This window comes from Mustela erminea, chromosome 6 (genome assembly GCF_009829155.1).
Source record: "Mustela erminea isolate mMusErm1 chromosome 6, mMusErm1.Pri, whole genome shotgun sequence".
NCBI lineage: Eukaryota > Metazoa > Chordata > Mammalia > Carnivora > Mustelidae > Mustela > Mustela erminea.
Window position 1 is genome coordinate 85007166 of NC_045619.1, and position 23333 is coordinate 85030498.

The 23333-nt window shown below is 41.5% G+C and overlaps 1 protein-coding gene and 1 pseudogene across 1 annotated transcript in view; one reads left to right on the plus strand and one right to left on the minus strand.

The window, feature by feature from the left end:
• Positions 1-23333, plus strand: part of SPATS2 (spermatogenesis associated serine rich 2) — a 143806-nt gene that overhangs the window by 16139 nt on the left and 104334 nt on the right. The window lies entirely within an intron of this gene.
• LOC116594599 lies at positions 23168-23268 on the minus strand (annotated as a pseudogene).

Here is a 23333-nt window from a genome sequence, read left to right on the forward strand (position 1 = left end):
TATGATAATATGCTGATTTAAATTATGGAATTTAAACCAAGTAAGTAATAAAGGGAGGACATGAAGTGGCTAAGAGGTGGTGAAAAGATGGTAGAATCAGTGAATTGAAGGTCCCATTGAGATCAAAAGGTGTTGTAATTTGGGTATGTGAGAGACAGAGCTGTAAAGATTTTAAGTCACGGTCAGGCAGTAGGATACAAAAATAGAGATCGTGAAGGCATTATCATGCATCGGCTGCATGGGTGAGGACAAAATCATCGGAATCAAGGAATTCAGAGACATGAGGTATTAGATCATGTGTGTTAAATCACTGAGATTTAACGACTGGATCTGTGTTGTGGAGAGTGAAAGTGTTAGGGTTCTCCAGAGGAAGAGAACCCGTAGGATGGATCTCTCTCTCTCTCTCATCTGTATCTTTATATCTGCATTTATATCTGTATCTGTCTGGAATGGAACTTACTATAAGGATCGGATCATGCAGTTATGGAGGCTGAGAAGTCCATGCTCTGATGTCTGCAAGCTAGGGACTCAGGAAAGTTGGCCGTGTAAATTCCAGTAAGACCAGAGGCCTGGTCTTAAACACCAGTGGTATAAGTGGTATAAGTCCCAGTCCAAGAGCAGAAGACTGACAGGTGGTTTAGTTCAGCAATCAGGCAGAGACAAAAGGAATTCTTTTTTCCTCTACCTTTTTATTCCATTCAGGCCTTCAATGGATTGGATGATACCCACCCACAATGGGAAGGGCCATCTGCTTAACTCAGTCTGCCATTTCATATGCTAATCTCATCTAAAACACCCTCAACAGACACATGCAGTTATGGTCTGTATCCACATATCTGGTACCCCATGATCCAGTCAAGCCAACACATAAAATTAACCATCACAGCCAGGTAGAGGGTAATAGAGTATTCACATGACATTCTCTTGTTAGTTTGTTTAAATATTTTATTTATTTATTTGACTGAAAGAGAGAGCACACAAGCAGGGGGAGCAGCAGAGAGAGAGAAGCAGGCTCTCTGCTGAGCAGGGAGCCTGATTCAGGGCTGATCCCTGAGGCGAAGACAGACGCTTAACCAACTGAGTCAGCCAGGTGCCCCTCTCCTGATATTCAAAGTGGAGGTGTTTTGTTTTTGTTTCTGTTTTGGGAAAAGGGAAGGAGACTGACTTAGAAGCATCCTGACCTCCAGGTCCAGTTGTATGAAGGGTGTGGGGAAGAGAACTTGAACCACTTGAGGGCTGTGAGGGAAGTATGACCTCAGAAGAGAGCTAGATTAGAACAAGAAGTTGAAGAAAACGTTGAGAGTAGAAGTTGAAAATGTAGTGGAAGGGTTTCAGAATTTGGAGAGAGATGTGTGGCACATGAGAACAGAGCAGGGAATGTGTAAGAACTGTTTGGGGATTAGAATGTGGGAGATGAGAGGTCTGAAAGTCTGGGGCTTCTTTTGATGGACCACAGAAACAGAGATAAAGTGCATGAAGAGATTAGGACTGATAGCAGGTAGATTCTGAGCTAAGGCAGTGAGTGTTGGGAGGGAAGAAAAGGCAAGGAGTCCTGGTGCTAGGAAAGAGCATGCTTATTTTAAATTTTAATTAGTTTTTAAAATGGAAATTGTATTGTTAGGTCCGTAATCAAAGGAGCGAGACTGATAGAAACTGAAGGTCAAGGAAAGCTTTATTTTGCGCCAAGCATGGAGAATCAAACCAACAGGTCAGGGCTGCCTCTTAAAGAGAGGGCGACCCCTCCCTGCCTTACAGACTAACTTTATAGAGCAAAGGCCATGTGGTTGGGTCTGGCCACACACAGGTGGCCAATGAGATTGTAACACACAGAGAAAGCTGCACAGTCATGCTAGGTCACACACGAGTGGCCAATTGAATTACAATTTACCCTAGTAGATATTTGAACTAGCCTATCACTTTGATCAGAATTGGCGCCCAAAAGGCGGGACCCACATTTCTTGGTAGCTAGGGAGACAGTATGCTGCCCCACTGATTGGATGTCTCCACCTGGCCTGACCTGCCCTTGTATTTGGGCTTTGTTACCTGGGACTGGTTTCCCACTTGCTTTTAAGTAAGTTCCCTGAGGCGGGGGAGGGTCAGTTTACATTTTACTGCATAAACAACAAAATCACTGTTTAACCGGATGGAATCGCTCTGGCTAAATAGGCCCTTAAAGTATTTAAGGTGTACATTATGATGTTTTGGTATACATATAGACAGTGAAATGATTACCATAATCACCACCATTTTCTCACGTAATTATCTTTTGTGTGTGTATGTGATGCGAAAACCTGAAATCTTGTCTTTTAGCAAATTTCTGGTATTCAGTATGGTGTTATTAACTCTAATCATTTTACTGTACATTAGATCTCTGGGCTTATTCATCCTATGTAACTGCAACTTTGTAACCCTTTGACCAACATCTCTCCTTTCCCCTCTACCTTCCTGCCCCTGGTAACCGCCATTCTACTCTGCTTCTGTGTATTTGACTTCTTTAGATTCCATTTGTAAGTGAGATCATGCAGGTTGTTGTTTGCCTCTGGCTTATTTCACTTAATGTAATGTCCTTCAGGTTCATCCATGTTGATGCAAGTGGCAGGATCTCAGGAAGGACATTTTTGTTCCAAGTAGTTAGACCCTCTTTTTAAATATCTGTGCATGGCGGGGAGGGATGTCTCACTCCAGAATTAAGTAAGGAGTTTTCTTTCTTTCTTTTTATTTTTTAATTTAATTTTTTATTTTTTTAAGATTTTATTTATTTATTTGACAGAGAGAGAGAGAGAGATCATAAGTAGGCAGAGAGAGAGAGGGAAGCAGGCTCCCCGCTGAGCAGAGAGCCCAATGGCAGGGCTCTATCCCAGGACCCCGGGACCATGACTCGAGCCAAAGACAGGCTCAACCCACTGAGCCACTCTCCCTCTTTCTTTTTTTTTTTTTAATTTAATGTTTTTATTGACTTATATATTTGAGAGGGAGAGAATGAGAGAGAGAGAGAGCAAGAGGGGGAAAGGTCAGAGGGAGAAGCAGACTCCCTGCTGAGCAGGGAGCCCAATGTGGGACTTGATCTGAGACCCCAGGATTATGATCCAAGCCGAAGGCAGTCGCTTAACCAACTGAGCCACCCAGGCACCCAGTAAGTAGTTTTCTTGTGATGAATCCTGTGGGCTCTCTCCTGATTACTACATGTTAATGATTTTTGCTTTAAGTCTTACTGTGTCTGATAGTAATAATATTGAGATTTCTTTTGATTAATACTTGTGGAATGTATGTTTTAATTTCCCAAATTTCTGGCTCACTTTCCTTCACGTGTAACTTGGTAATCTGTACATAATTGGATTTTTTATTTTTTATTTTATTTTATTTTATTTTAAGGATTTTATTTATTTATTTGTCAGAGAGAGAGTGTGAGTGCACACAAGCAGGCAGAGAGGCAGGCAGAGGCAGAGAGAGAAGCAGGCTCCCTGCCTAGCAACATATCTGATGTAGGACTTGATCCCAGGATGCTGGGATCATGGCCCGAGCTGAAGGTAGCCGCTTAACCGACTGAGCCACCCAGGCGTCCCCATAGTTAGATTTTTAATTTTTTAAATTTTATTTTAATTTTATTTATTTTTTTTAAAAAAGATTTTATTTATTTACTTGACAGACAGAGATCACAAGTAGGCAGAGAGGAAGGGAAGCAGGCTCCCCGCTGAGCAGAGAGCCCGATGCGGGGCTCTATCCCAGGACCCTGGGATCATGACCTGAGCCAAAGGCAGAGGCTTAACCCACTGAGTCACCCAGGTGCCCCCCATAGTTGGATTTTTTAAAAAATCATTTTGACAGTCTCTCTTTTGATAAGTTTAATCTTTTCTTACTTAGTGTGACTACTGATACTTTTAGACTTAAACCTGCCATTTTTTTTTTTAACCATGCTTCTTATCTGGTTTCACGTATATAGAGAGAGCCCTTTTTGCTTTCTTCTTCTTCTTCTTCTTCTTTTTTTTTTTTTAAGATTTTATTTATTGGGATGCCTGGGTGGCTCAGTCGGTTAAGCGTCAGGTCATGATCCCAGGGTCCTGGGATTGAGTCCTGTCTCAGGCTCCTGCTCAGCAAGCAGTCTGCTTCCCTTTCTGCCTGCTGCTCCCCCTGCTTGTGCTCTCTCACTTCCTATCTCTCTGACAAGTAAACAAATAAAAAAATCATTAAAAAAAAAAAAAGATTTTATTTATTTATTTATTTGAGAGAAAGAAAGAAAACATGAGCAGGGGAGAGGCAGGCATACAAGCTGACTCTTGCCCAGTGGGAGCCCAATGCAAGGGCTCGATCCCAGAACTCTGAGACCAAGACCTGAGCTGAAGTCAGACACTTAACCAACTGAGCCACCCAGGTGTCCCGAGAGTCATTTTTTCTTTCATTGATTTTGAAGTTGAACATTGTATTTCTCTCTTTAGTAATTAACTCTTTAATTTTAACATGCAGACATATTGATCTCTAAAATTAATATCCCTGCCTTTCTGAACAATACAAGAACCTTAGAATGCCTTAACTCACATTCCTTTTTTCCACCCCAGTCTGTTTTTATTGTTTAGTATTTTAGTTTTACTTTAAATCTTGTTTACTGTAAAGCATTTCAAATGCACAGGTTAAAAATAAAGAGGGGCATCTGGGTGACTCAGTGGATTAAAGCCTCTGCCTTTGGCTCAGATCATGATCTCAGAGTCCTGGGATAGAGCCCCACATCAGGTTCTCTGCTCAGTGGGGCGCCTGCTTCCCCCTTCCCACCTCTGCCTGCCTCTCTGGCTACTTGTGATCTCTGTCTGTCAAATAAATAAATAAAATCTTTTTAAAAAACAAATAATACAGAAACACCTGTGCTTTGTCTCATCTTATGCCAATTCGCTTTATATCTTTTTTTCAAATTGACTTAATTTATTGTGGAAATTTTCAACATTCCATACATGTAGAAAGAATATAATGAACTCCCATATATTCTCATCTAGCTTCAGCAATTATCAACATTTTTTCCATTCTTAGTATCATCTATCTTTTCCACTCCCTTCTTTTGATCAGTGGGTTTGGGTACTGTTATCATGATCCATCCTCTTCTTAAAGTTTTCCATGAGTCTTTTATCTAATGGTTTTTGCAGCCATGGTCTTTGTTGCTTAGATCCGTTCTTTCATTAAGGCTTGCAAAATGTCAATTTTCTAATGTTATTATTCTGTGTTTATGAGCTGGAATCCTTCTATAAAGTGGAATTTTCCTTCATTATCTCTTTGATTACTGTAAAATACGATTTATACAGAAGAGGCAGAATAAATGCTCTGATTTGTTCTCTTCGTCAATATTTAGAATAAGGAAATGAGTTAATCCCTAGTAACCTCCCAAAGTGACCAATGAGTTTTTTGTGTTTTAGAGCATGATTATGAGTCAGGATTTTTATGTATATGATGTATTTCAGGCACTATAGACTTTATTCTTATTGGTGTTCACATTGGGACCCATTTATGTTGACTCCTGTGTTCTTTTAATGAGACCTCAATAGCTATTGGATAGCTTTCCTGTTTGTAGACACAAGAAAATATCCCAGTTTCATCTGATTATTTCCTTTTATAAACCTAGAATCAGCCATTTCTCTATGAAGTCCTAATTTCTTTATTGGGAAATGGTATTTAAAGATCACAATTTGGACATCAGAGTTGGTTTTTGTTGTTGTTGTTGTTTTAATATGCTCCATGCCCAGCTTGGAGCCCTGCGTGGGGCTTGAACTCATGACCATGATAGCAAGACCTGAACTGGATCAAGAGTCAGATGCTTAACCAACTGAGCCACCCAGGATGCCCTAGATTTTTTTTTTTTAAGATATCATTTATTCATTTAACAGAGAGAGAACACAAGCAAGGGGAGTGGCAGGCAGAAGGAGAGGGAGAAGTTCTCTCAGCAGGGAGCCTGATGTGGGGCTTGATCCCAGGACCCTGGGATCATGACCGGAGTGGAAGGCAGATGCTTAACCAACTGAGCCACCAGGTGCCCCCAGATTACTTTTTTTAAAGAAAACATTGCAGTTATGTTGCCCCCCTTTCCCCAGAGGTAGCCACTATAACATATTCAGTGACAATTAGTCTCTTGCATGCTTTTGAAATTTTCACTGTATATATGTACACAAACTATACAGAAGAGTATTTCATTGGCTCTAAGATGGGTATTTCCCCAACTCCACATTTAATCTTTGCATTTGTGATATATTTTTACAACTGATTATAGTTTAACTAGAGAGTTTTTTCTTATGGTTTGTCGGATAATGTGTCTTATCTATGGCTTCTTAGAAGGAAAATAGTATTTTAATTTTTAAATTTTATAAATTCAGCATCATATTGTGCTTATCTTTTGGCAGTTTGTTTTTTGTTGCTCAGCATGGATTTTGAGATTTGTTTCTTGTTAATAAATGTAGCTCTAATTTATTTTAAGTTTTTTGTAGGTGTTTGGTTATATGGCTATACATTTAATTTTAATTTTATTTTATTATTCTTTTTTAAAGATTTTATTTATTTATTTGACAGAGACAGAGACCATGAGAGAGGGTTTATAAGCCGGGAGTGAGAGATGGAGAAGCAGGCGTCCCATTGAGCAGGACTCATGCAGACTTGATCCCGTTGAGCAGGACCCATGCGTCTCAATCCCAGGACCCTGGGATCATGAGCCGAAGGCAGACGTTTAATGACTGAGCCACCCAGGTGCCCCCCTACATTTAATTTTTAAAAATTTTTTAAAAGGTTTAGGGACAGGGCGCCTGGGTGGCTCAGTGGGTTAAAGCCTCTGCCTTTGGCTCGGGTCATGATCCCAGGGTCCTGGGATCAAGCCCCACGTCGGGCTCTCTGCTCAGTGGGGACCCTGCTTCCTCCTCTCTTTCTGCCTGCTTCCCTGCCTACTTGTGATCCCTGTCTATCAAATAAATAAACAAAATCTTTAAAAAAAAAAAAAAAAAAGGTTTAGGGGCACCTGGGTGGCTCAGTGGGCTAAAGCCTCTGCCTTCGGCTCAGGTCACGATACCAGGGTCCTGAGATCGAGCTCCACATCGGGTTCTGTTCAGCGGGGAGTCTGCTTCCCTTCCTCTCTCTCTGCCTGCTTCTCTGCCTACTTGTGATCTCTGTCAAAAAAGTAAATAAAATTAAAAAAAAATTTTTTAAAGATTTATTTGAGAGGGAGAGGGCATGTGTGTGCAAGTTGGGTGTGGGGGAAGGGACAGGGAGAGAGAGAATCCCAAGCAGACTCCCCCACTGAGCATGGAGCCCTGCCCTACACAGGGCCCTGGTCTCTCAAACCTGAGATAGTGACTTGAGCTAAAATCAAGACTCAGACACTTAATGGACTGAGCCACCCAGATGCCCCCAAGGTTTTTTTTTTTTTTTTTAAAGAATTCATTTATTTGAGAGAGAGCAAGCATGACAGAGGGAGGGGCAGAGGGAGAAGGAGAGGGCCAAGCAGATTCCCCACTGAATGGGGACTCCAATGTGGGGCTCAATTCCAGGACCCCAAGATCACAACCTGAGCTAAAGTCAGATGCTTAACAGACTGAGGCACCCAGGTGTCCCCCCCCCCCCAAACGCTGCCGCCTTTTTAACCAATTTTTAACCATCACAAACAATGTTGTAGTGTGAACCTTCTACATGTTTCATTGTGCTGATGAGTGAGAGTAGAGTTTCTGGGTCTTAAGGTTTATGCATGTTTAACTTTCTTTTTTTTTTTTAATTTTTTAAAAAATTTATTTATTTGACACAGAGAGAGAGATCACAAGTAGGCAGAGAGGCAGGCAGAGAGAGGGGGGAAGCAGGCTCCCTGCTGAGCAGAGAGCCCGATGTGGGGCTCAATCCCAGGACCCTGAGATCATGACCTGAGCTGAAGGCAGAGGCTTAATCCACTGAGCCACTCAGGCGCCCCATGTCTAACTTTCTAGATATCATCAAAATGTTTTCCAAAGAGGTTGTTTCAGTACACTCATCAGTAGTATATAAGAATTCATTTTGCTCTATGACAATCCTGAATTTTATTGGTTCTTTATAACTTTTGCTGATCTTATGAGTATCATACTATTTTATGTTTTCATTTGCGTTTCCTCCATTGTTAGTGAGTTTGAACACATTTCAATTTGTTTATTGTCTTTTAAGTTTCCTCTCTTGTGTGTTATTTGTTAATTGCCATGGCTTATTTTTCTTTTGAATTGTTTTTGCTTTAAACTGATACTTATTCTTAATACATTTGGATTCTAATCCTTTGTAGTTGTAGGCATTTCAAATATTCTTCTAATCTGTGGCTCTCCCTGTCTTGTTTTTCATAAACCAACTTTATAACAATAGGTGTTATGTTTGAGGTATAATTGAGATAGAATAAACTAATGTATTTAGGGTGTACAAATTTGATAAATTCTGACATGTACTTGAAACTATCATTGGGGTCAAGATAATGAAACATATCTATAACCCCCCAAAACTTCCTCATTTCTTTTGTCATGCCCTCTCCTGTACTTCCCTTGTCCCCTCACAGGCCACCACAGATTTGCTTTCCGTCACTAGTTCAGTTTGTATCTTCTATTTTTTTTTTAAGACTTTATTTATTCATTTGGCAGGCAGAGATCACAAGTAGGCAGAGAGGCAGGCGGGGCGGGGGGGAGCAGGCTCCCCACTGAGCAGAGAGCCCAATGCGGGACTCGATCCCAGGACCCCGGGATCATGACCTGAGCTGAAGGCAGAGGCTTAACCCACTGAGCCACCCAGGTGCCCCTGTATCTTCTATTTTAAATAAATGGAATCCTACTTGTATATTCAAATGGATATGAAAAATGGATATCCAAATGGAGATGGATATTAGGTAATACGGGAAATACGGAGCTCAGTTGAAAAGATCTATTCCTGTATCATTCCCTACAATTTCAATTAAACAACCTAGTTTGGCTTTTTTTTTTTTTTTTTTTTTTTTTTTTGTGGTTTCAGCATACTTTGTGTCCAGTCCTCCTTGCAAAGCTGTTCTTCCTTTGTTTTTGTCCTTTCTCATTATTCTGCCCTTGCTAGATGGATAGGCATGGGCTTCCTACCTTCTGACCTCTGCTTTTTTCCCCCCATGTCCACATACATTTTCCTCTCTCCTCTGTTTTTCACAAAGATTATTTAATTTTTTCCTTTTATTAAAAATTTTTTTAAAAAGATTTTATTTATCTATTTGATAGACAGAGATTACAAGTAGTCAGAGAGGCAGGCAGAGAGAGGAGGAAGCAGGTTCCCTGCTGAGCAGAGAGCCTGATGTGGGGCTTCATCCCAGGACCCTGAGACCATGACCTGAGCTGAAGGCAGAGGCTTTAACCCACTGAGCCACCCAGCCGCCCTTTTTTTATTAAGTTTTAAGGCTCATTTTAATCAAAGTTACATGTGTATGTGGTGTGTAAAATCAAATAGTTCTGTAAAATTTGTTTTTAAAAAAAGCTCCTTTCCTCATTTATTTTGCTTTCCTCAGAGGCACTTTTAACTTTTTTAGTTAACACTTTTTTGTATTTATTTCTATTTTTGTAAATAATACGCTTGTATTGCTACTTTGGTACTATCAGTTGTAAGATACATCACTATTTTATGTACTACTAAAAAAAGAAAATGGGCCCACGATGGGTAGGCTCTACAAGGCCCTACATAAAGCTGGGAAACTACATGAAAATGTAGATGAGAAATAAACGCACCACACAGAAAGTGACAGAAGGCATGTCTCAATCCTGGTGTTGTGTAGGAGGGGAAAAACTTTCTTGCAGATTTGAACTCGTTCTCAGTCAGAATTCACACTAGATACTCACGTGTATAAAACAGTCAAGCAGAAATTTTAATTAAAGGTGGTTTTAGGGGGTGGCTTGGTGGCTCACTTGGTTAAGTGACTGCCTTCGGCTCAGATCATGATCCTGGACTCCCAGGATCGAATTCCACTTTGGGTTCACTGCTTAGCAGGGAGTCTGCTTCTCTCTCTGACCCTCCCTCCTCGTGCTTTCTGTCTCTCATTCTTTCTCTCTCTCTCGAATAAAATCTTAAAAAATAATAAGGGTTGTTTTGGGTTGGTAATGTCATAGGTGCTTTGAAGAAATATAACAATTCAAATATATCATCAGTTGTGTCTGGATTTCAGAGATGTTAAAATGTGAGGGAAAAGGTTACTGTGAACAGAAGAAATGTCCCTGTCCTCATTGAGCTGACGTTCTGGAGAGGGTAACGTTTAAACAAAATAAGAATATGGTGTGCCAGATGTTGTGGATATATAAATAAGATGAAAACTGAACAATGACCATTGGATTTAGCAATTTGGAAGTTGGTGCTGAACTTGATAGGAGAGGGTTTGGTGGAATAATCAGGAAATAAAAGGCCATTGGGGTGATTTTAAAAGAGAAAGGGAAGAGAGGAATTTGGATTTAGTGTGCATAGACATCTTCTTCTAAGAGTTCTGCTGTCATGGAGAGCAGAGAAATGGATATATAACTGGAGGGGAAATTGGGGTTAAGGAGTTGTCTTTTAAAATGGGAGAAATAATTGTATACCTGAAACAGCTATAATGTTATGTATCAATTATATCTCAGTAAAAAAGAATAAAAATAAAATAGAAATAAGAGTGTGTGTGTTTAAGATTTTATTTATTTATTTGACAGAGATAACAAGTAGGCAGAGAGGCAGACAGAGAGAGAGAGAGGGAAGCAGGCTCCCCGCTGAGCAGAGAGCCCAACACGGGACTTGACCCCAGGACCCCAAGATCACAACCCAAGCTGAAGGCAGCAGCCTAACCCACTGAGTCACCCAGGCGCCCCCCCCAAGGAATGTGTTTATATAATGCTGATGGAGAGGGTCCATAGAGAAAAAAACAGTGCTGTTATAGAGGTGGGAATTGGAAGAGGTTGGGCAACGGGGAATTGGCTTAGAATCTGGTATCCAAGTGGAGGCATTGGCCTTATAGACAGGAGCGGTTGGTTCATCCACAGTAAATAAGAGGGAAGACCGGGCAAGCAGGAACCCATGCTTGTAGTGGTAGTGAGTACTTCCTTTTCCACTGAGAAAATGGAAGGAAGGGCAGCAGCCAGGAATGAAGATGGAGAACAGGTATTGATGGCTTGAGGAGAAAGGAGATGACATGAAATGGACCTATGAGGGTGTGGGAGAATGAATGGATAAGGCAGAAGTCATAGGATTGTTGGGTTGAGCTAAGGCACCATTTGATTGTGAGTTTTAAGTGAGATTGTTTAATATGGATCTGTGGGTACATGTTTTTTTTCTTTTTTTTAAGATTTTATTTATTTATTTGACAGGCAGAGATCACAAGTAGGCAGAGAAGCAGGCAGAGAGAGAGAGAGAGAGAGGAGGAAACAGGATCCCTGCTGAGCAGAGAGCCCAATCCGGGGCTTGATCTCAGGACCCCGGGATCATGACCTGAGCCAAAGGCAGAGGCCTCAACCCACTGAGCCACCTAGGCACCCCATGTTTTTGGTTTTTTTTTAAATTTCAAAGCCACATTTAACCGCGTGGTGTAGGCACAGAGTAGTGAGACAATTGTATTTTTTGTTTTTAATATGTTATTAGGGAAAACTTTAAATACAAGTACAGGGGCGCGCAGGTGGCTGAGTGGGTTGGGCCTCTGCCTTTGGCTCGGTCATGGTCTCAGGGTCCTGGGATCGAGCCCCGCATCAGGCTCCCTGCTTGAGCCTGCTTCCCTTTCTCTCTCTCTGCCTGCCTCTCTGCCTACTTATGATCTCTGTCTCTCTCTAATAAATAAATAAAATCTTTAAAAAAAATACAAATACAAATATAAAAATAGAGCCATCATGTACTCTTTCCACAGCTTCAGCAGATACAAACTAGTGGCCAGTCTGGTTCTATCTGTACACTTACCAACTTCCACCCTTCCATATTATTTTGGAACAACTCCAGACATCATGTTTTATGCACAGATATTTCATATTTCTAAGATACATGGATGCTTGCAAAAAATTACCATTACCATACCAGAAAATTTAAGAGTTCCTTAATATCCAGTTTCCTGGCAGTTTTCAAATTTCCTTTTGTCTCTGGAATGTCCTGAAGTGTTTACTTGTTTGACAGGGAGTTGTATTTAATAAGGGTGGGTGTTCTGCCAGGCGGGTATGATGAAGTGAGGGAGGGGACAGGACACTTGAAGTGCTTGCAGGAGAGTGAACCTCAGTCAAGCCATAATGGACTTTGAACTCTAAGACAGGAGATTAAGATCGGAATGGCTTGTAATTCCTGGAGGGGGTCAAAGTATTTTTGGAGTTGGGTGCTGGAGGGAGCAACCTGAAAAGACAGGGAGTGGTGATAGATGGGTGGGGTGTAGATGAAGTAGAGATTACGGAGGGACTGTCGTGACTGTGTTGGTGAGTTCTAGGACAGGATATTGATTGAGGGAGTGAGTGGCTACAGTAGGTTAGAGGGCAGGATTGTTTGCACACGAGGAGGTCAAGAAACTGAGGCCAAGTATCACAGCTGTCACCTAGGTGAGGGAGTGAATCACTTGGAATCATGACAGGCCAGTGAGATAGGAACTCAAGTCTGGGAGGCTTGAGAAAAAGGGATCCAGGCATAGCTCCATGAATTCAACAGAGGGGTGGGATGTGGTGGCATCATCTGACAGGAAGCTTATTTAGGAAGGAAGAAAGGGGAATAATCTGGAAGGCAGAGGTGAGGGACAACATGAATACCCACCTCTTCTGCCCAAGGCCCAGTAGTGTAAGGGGGTTGCAGAGGAGCAACCACAGATAGGACTGTAGAGAGAGCGGTGGCCTCAGAGCAACTTGATTTCAACTGGAGCAGAAACTGAGGAGGAGTAGGAGAAGGGAGCAGTTCATTAAAGGGGATATACTTAGCCGTATGGGAATGAGAGCTTAGGGATTTGGAATGACTCCAGAGTCCTGGGATTTTTGTGGTAAGTGATAGAAAGAGGGAGAGATCGCAAGGAGATTAGTCTTGATGTCTCAGGCAAATTGTAGTGTAAGCAGATAAGGGATAGAGGTGTGTGAAGATACTCCACAGAGTAAAGGGGTCCCTTCCCTTCTTGTGCTGGTGCTGGCGTAGAGCCTGAGGGAGGGGCAGAGGGGCTACGGCTCCATTACTTGCTCCCTGCTTCTGGGACTAAGGTGGTCCAGTGAGAAGCTGTCATTGCAGCTAGTCAAAAACCAGAATTTCGGGGCACCTGGGTGGCTCAGTGGGTTAAGCCTCTGCCTTCGGCTCAGGTCATGATCTCAGGGTCCTGGGATCGAGCCCCACATGGGGCTCTCTGCTCAGCGGGGAGCCTGCTTCCCCCTGCCTCTCTGCCTACTTGTGATCTCTCTGTCAAATAAATAAAAAATCTTAAAAAAACAAAAACAAAAACCAGAATTTCTTGTTCTTTTCCCTGTTGTTTACCTGCCCTGCCTCTATTTTTTTCACCCTTTCTTATTGATCACTTAGAGTACAACATCTAGATGTTTTCAGTACCCTGTTCTTAAGTAGCCTAGATATTCTGGAAACTCATAAATGATGCTGTTACTAGTTTGCTGGGGAAATGACAGCAGAATTACAATAAGGAATTAGAGAGTCTTACCGTCAGGGTTGGAAAGGGAGAGGCGGGAAGAAGTTTCAGAGAGACCTCGCTTTAGATTCCTGAAATGGGGCCTAGGAAATGGAGTTAGATGAGGGAAAGAGTTTGACCCATGTCCTGGGAGGGAAGAGTAAAGTTCTGCCTGGAAGGAGGGAATCTACCCAAGCTCTGTGTTTTTTGTTGGTTTTGTTTTATTGATTTATTTGAGAGAGTACAAGGAGGGCTTGCTGGGAGGGGCAGAGAAAGAGAGAGAGAGAAAGAAAGAATCTTAAGCAGGCTCTGTGCTCAGCAGAGAGCCTGTCATGGGGCTTGATCTCACGAACCTGATATCGTGACCTGAGGTGAAATCAAGAGTTGAACACTTAACCAACTAAACCATCCAAGTGCCTGCAAGGATTTGTGTTTTGACAGGTTCCTGAAAGAGCTGTTGCTGGACGGGAGACTCAGCTAGTGTTCGATTCATTCATTTAATTGGATATTTATCAGCACTTACTATGCACCAAGCACTGGGCCAGATGTTCAGGATATCGTGTTGAGCATGCAGAAAGGTTCCCATTTACATGGACTTACAATCTAGCAGGAAAGACAGTTAAACCAGAAATTATAATTTAATGTGAGGGCTTTATAGCGAGGGTTCTTTGGAAGCCTGTAGTAAAGCATTGGGTTAGTCTCAGGTAGGGTAGGGAGGGGAAGAGTACAGGTTAGTGACCTGGAAGCAGAGACCTGAAAGATGAGCCCCAGTTAGCTAGGCGAAGAGAATGGGAAGGAGAGTTACATGTCTAGCAGTCACAGCTTGACTCTCTCCAAACCTTTGTTACCCAGGAAATAGGGAATAGAATCATCTGTTCTGATCACCATATACACCCCCAATATTCCTGTATACCCGGGGTGGAAGACACTGCTCATAGGTCAGCTGTGGCCTGCTACCTCTTCTGAATGGCTGGCAAGTTAATGGTTAGCAATTCCAACCATAAGCCAAGTCTAGTGGCAAAATTCAAACCCAGATATCTGAATTCAAATTCTGTTTTCAGTCTACCAATTACATTGTACTGCAATTAGTTGTTTATATTTCCATCCCTCAAGAAGAGACTTAAACTTGAATGGTGGGTTGCTTTTTCTTATGTCCATCATTTCCAGCACAGGATGAGTCCAAAATAAATGTTTATTCAGTGATGTTCATGTAAATAATTTCATTTGCTCCCTTGGAACAAATAGTATGAGAATAACACATACATCAAATTTTCAGATAATTGATATTAGCTCTTACATACTATTTCTCCCCTCCCCCAGCTTTTTTTTTTTTTTTTAAGTTTGTTTATTTATTTGAGTAATCTTTACATCCAGCATAGGGCTCCAACTCCTGACCCCTGAACCAGCCAGGTATCCCCCTCCCTTTTCCCCTTAATTTTATTTTTTAAATTTAATTAATTTCTTAAAAATTTAACAGAGGGAGACAGTGAGAGAGGGAACACAAGCAGGGGGAGTGGGAGAGGAAGAAGGGAACTCAATGCGACACTCCATCCCAGCCCCGGGACCATGACCTGGGCTGAAGGCAGATGCTTGACCAACTGAGCCACCGAGGTGCCCCTAAGATTTTATTTTATTTTTTTAAATAATCTTTACAGTCAGTGTGGTGCTCAGACCCACAATTCCATGATCAAGAGTCACATGCTCTACTGACTAAGCCAGCCATTTCTTTCATTTATTTTTTTTATACATTTATTTTTTAAAGATTTTATTTAAGAGAGAGTGAAAGTGATCACAGAGGGAGAGGGAGAAGCAGACTTGCCACTGAGCAGAGAACCCAAGGTGGAGTTTGAGGACCACCTTGGATCCTGAGACCCAGGGACCTGGGACCCTGAGACCACGACCTGAGCCAAAGATGGATGCTTAACCACCTGAGCCACCAACGTGCCCTTCCCTGCTTTTAAAGGTTATTTATTTATTTATTTGACCGAGAGAAAGAGAGCCCGAGAGCACAAGCAGGGGGAATAGCAGGCAAAGGGAGAACCAGGCTCCCAGCTGAGCTAGGAGTCCAATGCGGGACTCATTCCGAGGACCCTGGACCAAAGGTTGGCGCTTAACCAACTAAACCACTTAGGCATCCCCATTTCTTCCACTTATAATAGCAATATTTTTAGAAAGTATGATGTCATTGAAAAGTTGATTTTTCACCTGAATTTAAGATAATTAGGGGGGTGCCTGTGTGGCTCAGTGGGCTAAGGCCTCTGCCTTCGGCTCAGGTTGTGATCCCAGGGTCCTGGGATCGAGTCCCACATGAGACTCTCTGCTCAGTAGGGAGCCTGCTTCCTTTCCTCTCTTTCTGCCTGCCTCTCTGCCTACTTGTGATCTCTGTCAAATAAATAAATAAATAAATAAAATCTTAAAAAAAAAAAAGATAATTAGGAATATTTTGTGCTATAGCAAAAGACCTTCAGGGACTACTAACTTACTGACACATATACAGCTGCTTGATCGTATGGTAAATCATCTCAGAATGCTAGATATTTCTGGTTTCTGTCAGCTTTTTGTAATATCCCTTTGTCAGCTGTCAGTTATAGCTCCTTCTCCCTTCTTTAAATTTGCTGTTGCTGTCTTTTATAGATTCAGAACCTAGAAATCTAACCTTATTAGAACTGTATATAAAGTAGGAGCAGATAGTCTTGAGGATAATACTTGTGAGTAAAGTGAAAAGTGAGGTGTTTTTGTTCTTAAGGATTTTGTACCTGTTGGAGAGATTGAACATACTGGGAACAGGCATTATGTAAAAGTATATTAACTTCAAACTTGTATACTCCATTGCCTACTTAATGTTTCTATGTGGATGTCTAATATGCATCTCAAACTTAATGTTTCTGCCCAGCTTCTTCCCACAGCCATCCCCATTATTAGAACATAAAGACTATCCTTCCAGTTACTTGAGCCTAAAACCTGAGAATCATCCTTGATGCCCCTGTCTCTGCAGCATTTCCCATCTGATATGTTTTACCTTCAGGATTCATACTGAATCTGATCACCATTTCTGCTGCTACCACCAAGATTCAAACTGCCATTCTCTCTTTCCTGGATTATTACTACATTTAGCTTTCTGGCTTATTCCCTGCTTCTGCTCTTGTCTCTATACACATCCAGAATGCTCCTCTAATAAGTCAAATTAGATTGTCAGTATTTTGCTCAAAACCTTCCAGTGGTTTTCCATCTCAGAGTAAAAGACCAAGTTCTGACAGTGGCCTGAAAGACTGTCGAGTCTGTTCTCAGTTTACCTCTCTGGCCTAATTACCTATGACTCTTTGCTCTTCATGTCCCTTCCGCCACAGTGACATTGTTGCTTTTTTTCTAAGATCCAGGTTGTTCCTTCTTTAAAGCCTTTATGCTTCCTATTACCTCTCCCTGAAATGCTTCTCCTGTATTGGTAGCATGGCCTTTCCTCTTTCTTTCTTTAGGTGTAAGGCTCAAATGTCACCATATCAGTGAGGCCCTGGCTCTGTTTCCCTTACCCTGCTTTCTTTTTCTCCATAGCATTTACCAACATGCGATAGGCCGTGTGCTTATGCATGTGTAATTAATTAATTTTAACTTTGAAATTATTTTATTTTATTTATTTGAGAGAGAGCAATAGAGAGTGAGAGAGATCATGAGCAAGGGGAGGAGCAGTGGAGAGGGAGAAGCAGACTCCCCACTGAGCAGGGAGCCCAAAGTGGGCTAGACTAGACCCCGAGATCATGACCTGAGCTGAAGGCAGATGCTCAAATGACTGAGCCACCCAGGTGCCCTTAATTTTAATTTTAAAAATTTATTTCACTGTTGTCTCCCCACAGGTGTAGAATAGGGACTTGTAAGCCAAAAAAATGGCCAGTTGCCTGTTTTTGTAAATACACTTGAATTAGAACACAGCCACGCTCATACATCAGTCTGTGGCTGCTCATACAGCAGTCTGTGGCTGCTCTGACACACCAACAGCAGAGCTGAGTACTGTTGACAGAGACCATATGGCCTGTAAAGCCTACAGTGTTTGCTGTCTGGCCCTTTATTGAGAAATTTTGTTTGCTGACCCTTGGACTAGAACGATATCTGGCACACAATAGGTGACTGAGTGAACATAAAGTAAATGCTAAGTGGCAGGGTACAAACTGTAAATTACTAGTGAGGATATGGGTTAATATTTCAAAAGTTGTTACTAGATTTTAATAATTAGGATGATTTGGGAATATGTCAACTGTAATAACTTATTTGAGCTGAAGTTCTTGAATTTATTGCAGGTATTACTACCCGATAGCAGAGATGGGCCAACTTTTTGAACGCTACACCTAAATTGGAGATGATAGTGTTCCAGAGGTGCAAGATCCTTTTAAATACCAGCTTTTATATGGTGTTACAGAAAGAACTCTAGATAATGAGTTGGTGGGAATTGTTGGTTGTATACTGTGAAAAGCATGAGCCGAAATAAATGTGTACAGTTCTCAATCACTTATGCTAAAGGATGGACATACAGAATAGATAAAACATTGTGTTTGACTTTGGAATACTTTTTGGATTGCAATTAACCTCACTATTCCAGGTACTTCTAATAGTGTATTTAAGTAGCACAGTAAAATTAAACTGTCAAACTCAGCTCAGAAGAATCTGGAAAATTGTATTGCTTCTGGCATCCTGTCTTTGTCCACATCTTACCTTTTTATTTTATTTATTTTTATTATTTTAATTTTTTTGAGAGAGAGCGTGATGGGGGTGGCAGAGGGAGAGCTGGGGCAGAGTCAGACATGGGGATCAACTTCACAATCCTGAGATCATGACCTGAGGTGAAATCCAGACTTGGGTGCTTAACTGACTGAGCCACCAGGAGCCTTCCCCCTTTCCTCCCCCGACCCACAGTCTTACCTTTTTAAAAACTACATCAAGGGGATAAATAATATCTGGCATGCAAAGCACCTGTGTGAAGAGGTGGAGAAGATTTTGGAAGTATTTTAGTTTTATTTATTTATCTATCTATTTATTTATTATTTTAAAATTTTTATTTATTTTTTAAAGATTTTATTTATTTGACAGAGAAAGACCCAGTGACAGCGAGAGAGAGGGAACATAAGGAGGGGGAGTGGGGGAATGGGCAAAGCTCTGCTTTTCCTGCTCTGCAGAGAGCCTGATGTGGGGCTCAATCCCAGGACACTGGGATCATGACCTGAACCAAAGGCAGATGCTTAATGACTGAGACACCCAGGTGCCCCTAGTTTTTAAAGATTTATTTATTCATTTGTCAGAGAGAGAGAGCAAGCGAGTGGGAGAGTGCACAAGCGGGGGATGGGGGGAGAAGCAGACTGATGGAGAAGCAAGCTTCCTGCTGAACAGGGAGCTTGATTTTGGACTCAATCCCTGGATCCTGGGATCATGACCTGAGCTGAAGGCAGACGCTTAACTGATGATTGAGCCACCCAGGTGTCCCAGTATTCTAGTTTTAAAAGTCCTTTACTATTAATTGAGCTGAGTATACAGAAGGAATGTTGGACTATATACTGCATGCTTAGAAAATAAATGTAATTTAAGCAAATGATAAAGAATTACGGAGTCAGGGCTGGAAGAAACTTCATTCAGTACATATTTGAATGTACAATAGCCACTTTATTAGACTGGGTTACAGAGGTATTGAATAAGACAGTTGTTGTCCTCAGGAGACTTAATGTCTAATCCTCCTCCCCAGTCTCCACCTCACCTCATTTTATGCTGTATATTGGAATCTAAAGCTTGAGAGAGCAAGTAGTTTCCCCAGGGTTCTGGAGATTATTACTGGTAGAATGGAACTAGAAGCAAGTTTCTTACATGGGAGATAAAGGCAAAATATCGATTCATTTATGCACAGTTTTGAGTGCTGACTAATGTGTTTATCCCTGTATTCAGTACTGGAAGATAGGGTGGTAAGTAGAAGGGCACATTTTTTTTCTTTTCTTTTTTTTTTTAAGATTTTTATTTATTTGTTTGACAGAGATCACAAGTAGGCAGAGAGGCAGGCAGAGAGAGAGATGGGGAAGCAGGCTCCCTGGCAAGCAGAGAGCCCAAATGTGGGGCTTGATCCCAGGACCCTGGGATTATGACTTGAGCTGAAGGCAGAGGCTTTAACCCACTGAACCACCCAGGCACCCCGAAGGGCATATTTTCTTGATGTAGAGCTTAAAAGGAATTTTTTGAGGGGGAATCCAGAATGTTTTCCACTATGTTGCATTATACTATTTACAGTCTTTAATCTCATAGGAAGGTTAGGGGCTCTCAAATATTGATTCTTCAGGGTGACTAAGTTCAGTAAGTTTAGTGTTTTTCTGACACCCAAAGTCAGTTTTATTGAAGGATTGGGACTTTTGCATGAGGAAGGAAGAACGAAGTAGTTATGGATTCTCTGTGGGAAGTGACCTTTATTTATTTCAGAATTTGTGGGGCACCTGGGTGGCTAAGGTGTTAAGCATCTGCCTTTGGCTCAGGTCATGATCCCAGGGTCCTGGGATCGAGCCCTACATAGGGCTCCCTGCTCAGTGGGAAGCCTGCTTCTCCCTCTTCCACTCCCCCTGCTTGTGTTCCTTCTCTCCCTGTGTCACTCTCTGTCAAATAAATAAATAAAAATCTTTAAAAAAAATCTTAAAAGGGACACCTGGGTGGCTCAGTTGGTTGGACGACTGCCTTCGGCTCAGGTCATGATCCCGGAGTCTCGGGATTGAGTTCCGCATAGGGCTCCCAGCTCCACGGGGAGTCTGCTTCTCTCTCTGACCTTCTCCTCGCTCATGTTCTCTCTCACTGTCTCTCTCTCAAATAAATAAATAAAATCTTAAAAAAAAAAATCTTAAAAAAAATTTGTATAGAGCCTAAACCTTTGCCCTATGAGTAAGAAAGAACCTTTTTTCTTTGTAGTAGCTATGCTATCAGGACCTAGAACCTAGGCTGATTTTTAAAATCAGCCATATTGTGGGTTAAATAGACTTTTCACACTAACCTCTTTCCTTTCAGTTACCCAAGCTTTGGGTATATATAATATTTAGTGGTCAAAGAATCACATCTAGGGGCGCCTGGGTGGCTCAGTGGGTTAAAGCCTCTGCCTTTGGCTCAGGTCATGATCCCGGGGTCCTGGGATCAAGCCCCACATCAGGCTCTCTGCTCAGCAGGGAGCCTGCTTCCCTTCCTCTCTCTCTGCCTGCCTCTCTGCCTACTTGTGATGTCTCTCTCTCTGTCAAATAAATAAATAAAATCTTAAAAAAAAAAACCCACATCTAAAGCAGAACACTATTTTATTTTTTAAAATTTCTTCTCAAACTGATTGTGATTATATTTGACTTTTTCTTCTCAGTGCTTGCTTGCTAAAAAAAAAAAAATCAAACATTTGACAGTCTAGGGAAGAGTGAAAAAGGTTAATTAAACTGCTGCTAAATAATTTAGGATGTTTTAGTTATTTGGTGGCATGGACGATTAAGGCTTTTTTCCTTAAAATGTCTAATTGGGAATGCTTTCACAATGGAGAATTTTCAGAGAAAGTTGTCTTCACCTCAGGCTTCCTCGCTTTTCCTGTTCCAGAGTATCTTCTTCCATTCTACTGGGACCAATTAGTTTTGGCTCAGTGGTTTTAGTTTCTCTGTGGAAGGTGAGCTTAACCATGTTTATAATCTGTGAACATTAATTCTGTGTCAGTGATCTAAAACACATTGAATGGGTATCTTCAAATGCAGATGATTTATTTTCCCAGGATATAGATCATAGCATTTAAAAATGGAATGACTGGGGTGCCTGGGTGGCTCAGTGGGTTAAAGCCTCTGCCTTCGGCTCAGATCATGATCCCAGAGTCTCTGCTCCTCTGAGAGCCTGCTTCCCCCTCTCTCTCTGCCTGTCTCTCTGCCTACTTGTGATCTCTGTCTATCAAATAAATAAATAAAATCTTAAAAAAAAAATGGAAAGAGCTGGGGAGCCTGGGGGGCTCAGTTAGTTGAGTGTCTGACTCATAATTTGGTTTAGGTCATGAGATTGGGCTTCACCCTCAGCACAGAGTCTGCTTGAGATTCCCTCTCCTCCCTCGGCCCTCCTCGTGCTTGTGCTCAATAAAGAAATTAATTAATTAATTAAATTCTTTAAAAAAATGCCTCTTAAAAAATTGTTTTTAAAAATATATTTATTTGAGAAAGAGTGAGAGAGACAGCATGAACAGGGCAGAGGGAGAGGGAGAAGCAGACTCTCCATTGAGCAGGGAGCCCAACATGGGATTTGGTCCTGGGATGTTGGAGTTATGATCTGAGCCAAAGGCAGATGCTCAACGGACTGAGCCACTCAGGTGCCTGCAAAAATGCCTCTTTTAGAAAAAAAAATGAAGAGACTGTAGAAACAGTGGTTATTATATATTAGTGATGATTATTCTAAGTTCTGTTGCAGGTATAACCACATTTTTTTAAAAAAGATTTTATTTATGACAGTTATAGCAAGAGAGGGAACAGAAGCATGGGGAAGCTATAGAGAGAGAAGGAGGCTCCCTGCTGAGCCAGGAACCCGATAAGGGGCTTGATCCCAGGATTCTGGGATCAAGACCCAAGCCGAAGGCAGACGCCCAATACCGTGCCAGCCAGGCGCCCCTATAACCACATTTGACGACACTACAAATTAGTGTTACGTTGTAGAGGAGGTAGTATGACTAGCAGTCTCAAATTACTTAATCATATCAAAAATAATTATAAAATAACTAAAATAATATGAAACTGAAATAATAAGAAACATGGATTGTGTGTATAAATGTAGGTGATTTTAAATAACATTGGCATACAATTTGAAACTTAATTGTCACATTGTAGTTGTTTATATGTTAGATCAGTCATAAAATATCTTTTAGCATGATCAAATGAAGATCAAATCAAATATTTTGGTAGGAGCTGGATGAGCTAAAATGTTGTTTGGTGTCATTTGGTTGGTATATACAGCAAGGCAGTCTAAGTAAGTGTGACCTTCCAGCATTTCAGGCTGGTGTCCCCAGGCATGCTGTTGCAGTTATCTATTGCCAAGGGATAAAACCACTTCTAACTTGGTGCAGAACTCTTAAGGTTCTGGGTGTTGATGAGGCTTATCTAAGTGGTTCTTGTACAAGTTCTTTCATGCACTTGTGTCCAGTGGGCCTTGCGTTCTTTCTTTGTAGACTCACAGCTCTGGCCCTTGAGCAGGAAAGTGCAAATAACTAGGATCTGAAATAACTCCTTGAACATCACGGTCTCTGTTTCTGTGTAGTCCCAGCATAGGGGCTTCATAGCACCCAGAATTCTTACCTGGAGGCTTAGGGCTCCTAAAGCACTTGTTCTGAGTAAGAGAATCAGAAGGGTGGTGTATTGTCTTTTATCACCTAAATTCAGAATAAGTGTCATTTCTGCTGCATTTTATTCATTAGAAATGAGTCATTAAGGCCAACCCATGTTCAAAGGGAAGGGAATTAGACTCCACCTCTTTCTGGGAAGATTGTCAAGAATATGCAGACATATTTCAAAGCCACTTTGGTTGTTCTTCTGGCCACGAATTTACATTCCTCCCGAGTGCAAAACACACTTACCCCTTCTCAGACGGGTCTTTGTTTTTGTTTTTAATATGGAACACTTCACAAATTTGAGAATTTGCATGTCATCTTTGGGCAGGGGCCATGCTAGTCTTTTCTGTATTGTTCCAATTTTAGTATCTGTGCTGCCAGACAGAGGGATCTTACCTCATGTGTCATCATGCTCAGGCTTGAGGTCTAGGATCTTATCATCTAAAGCAG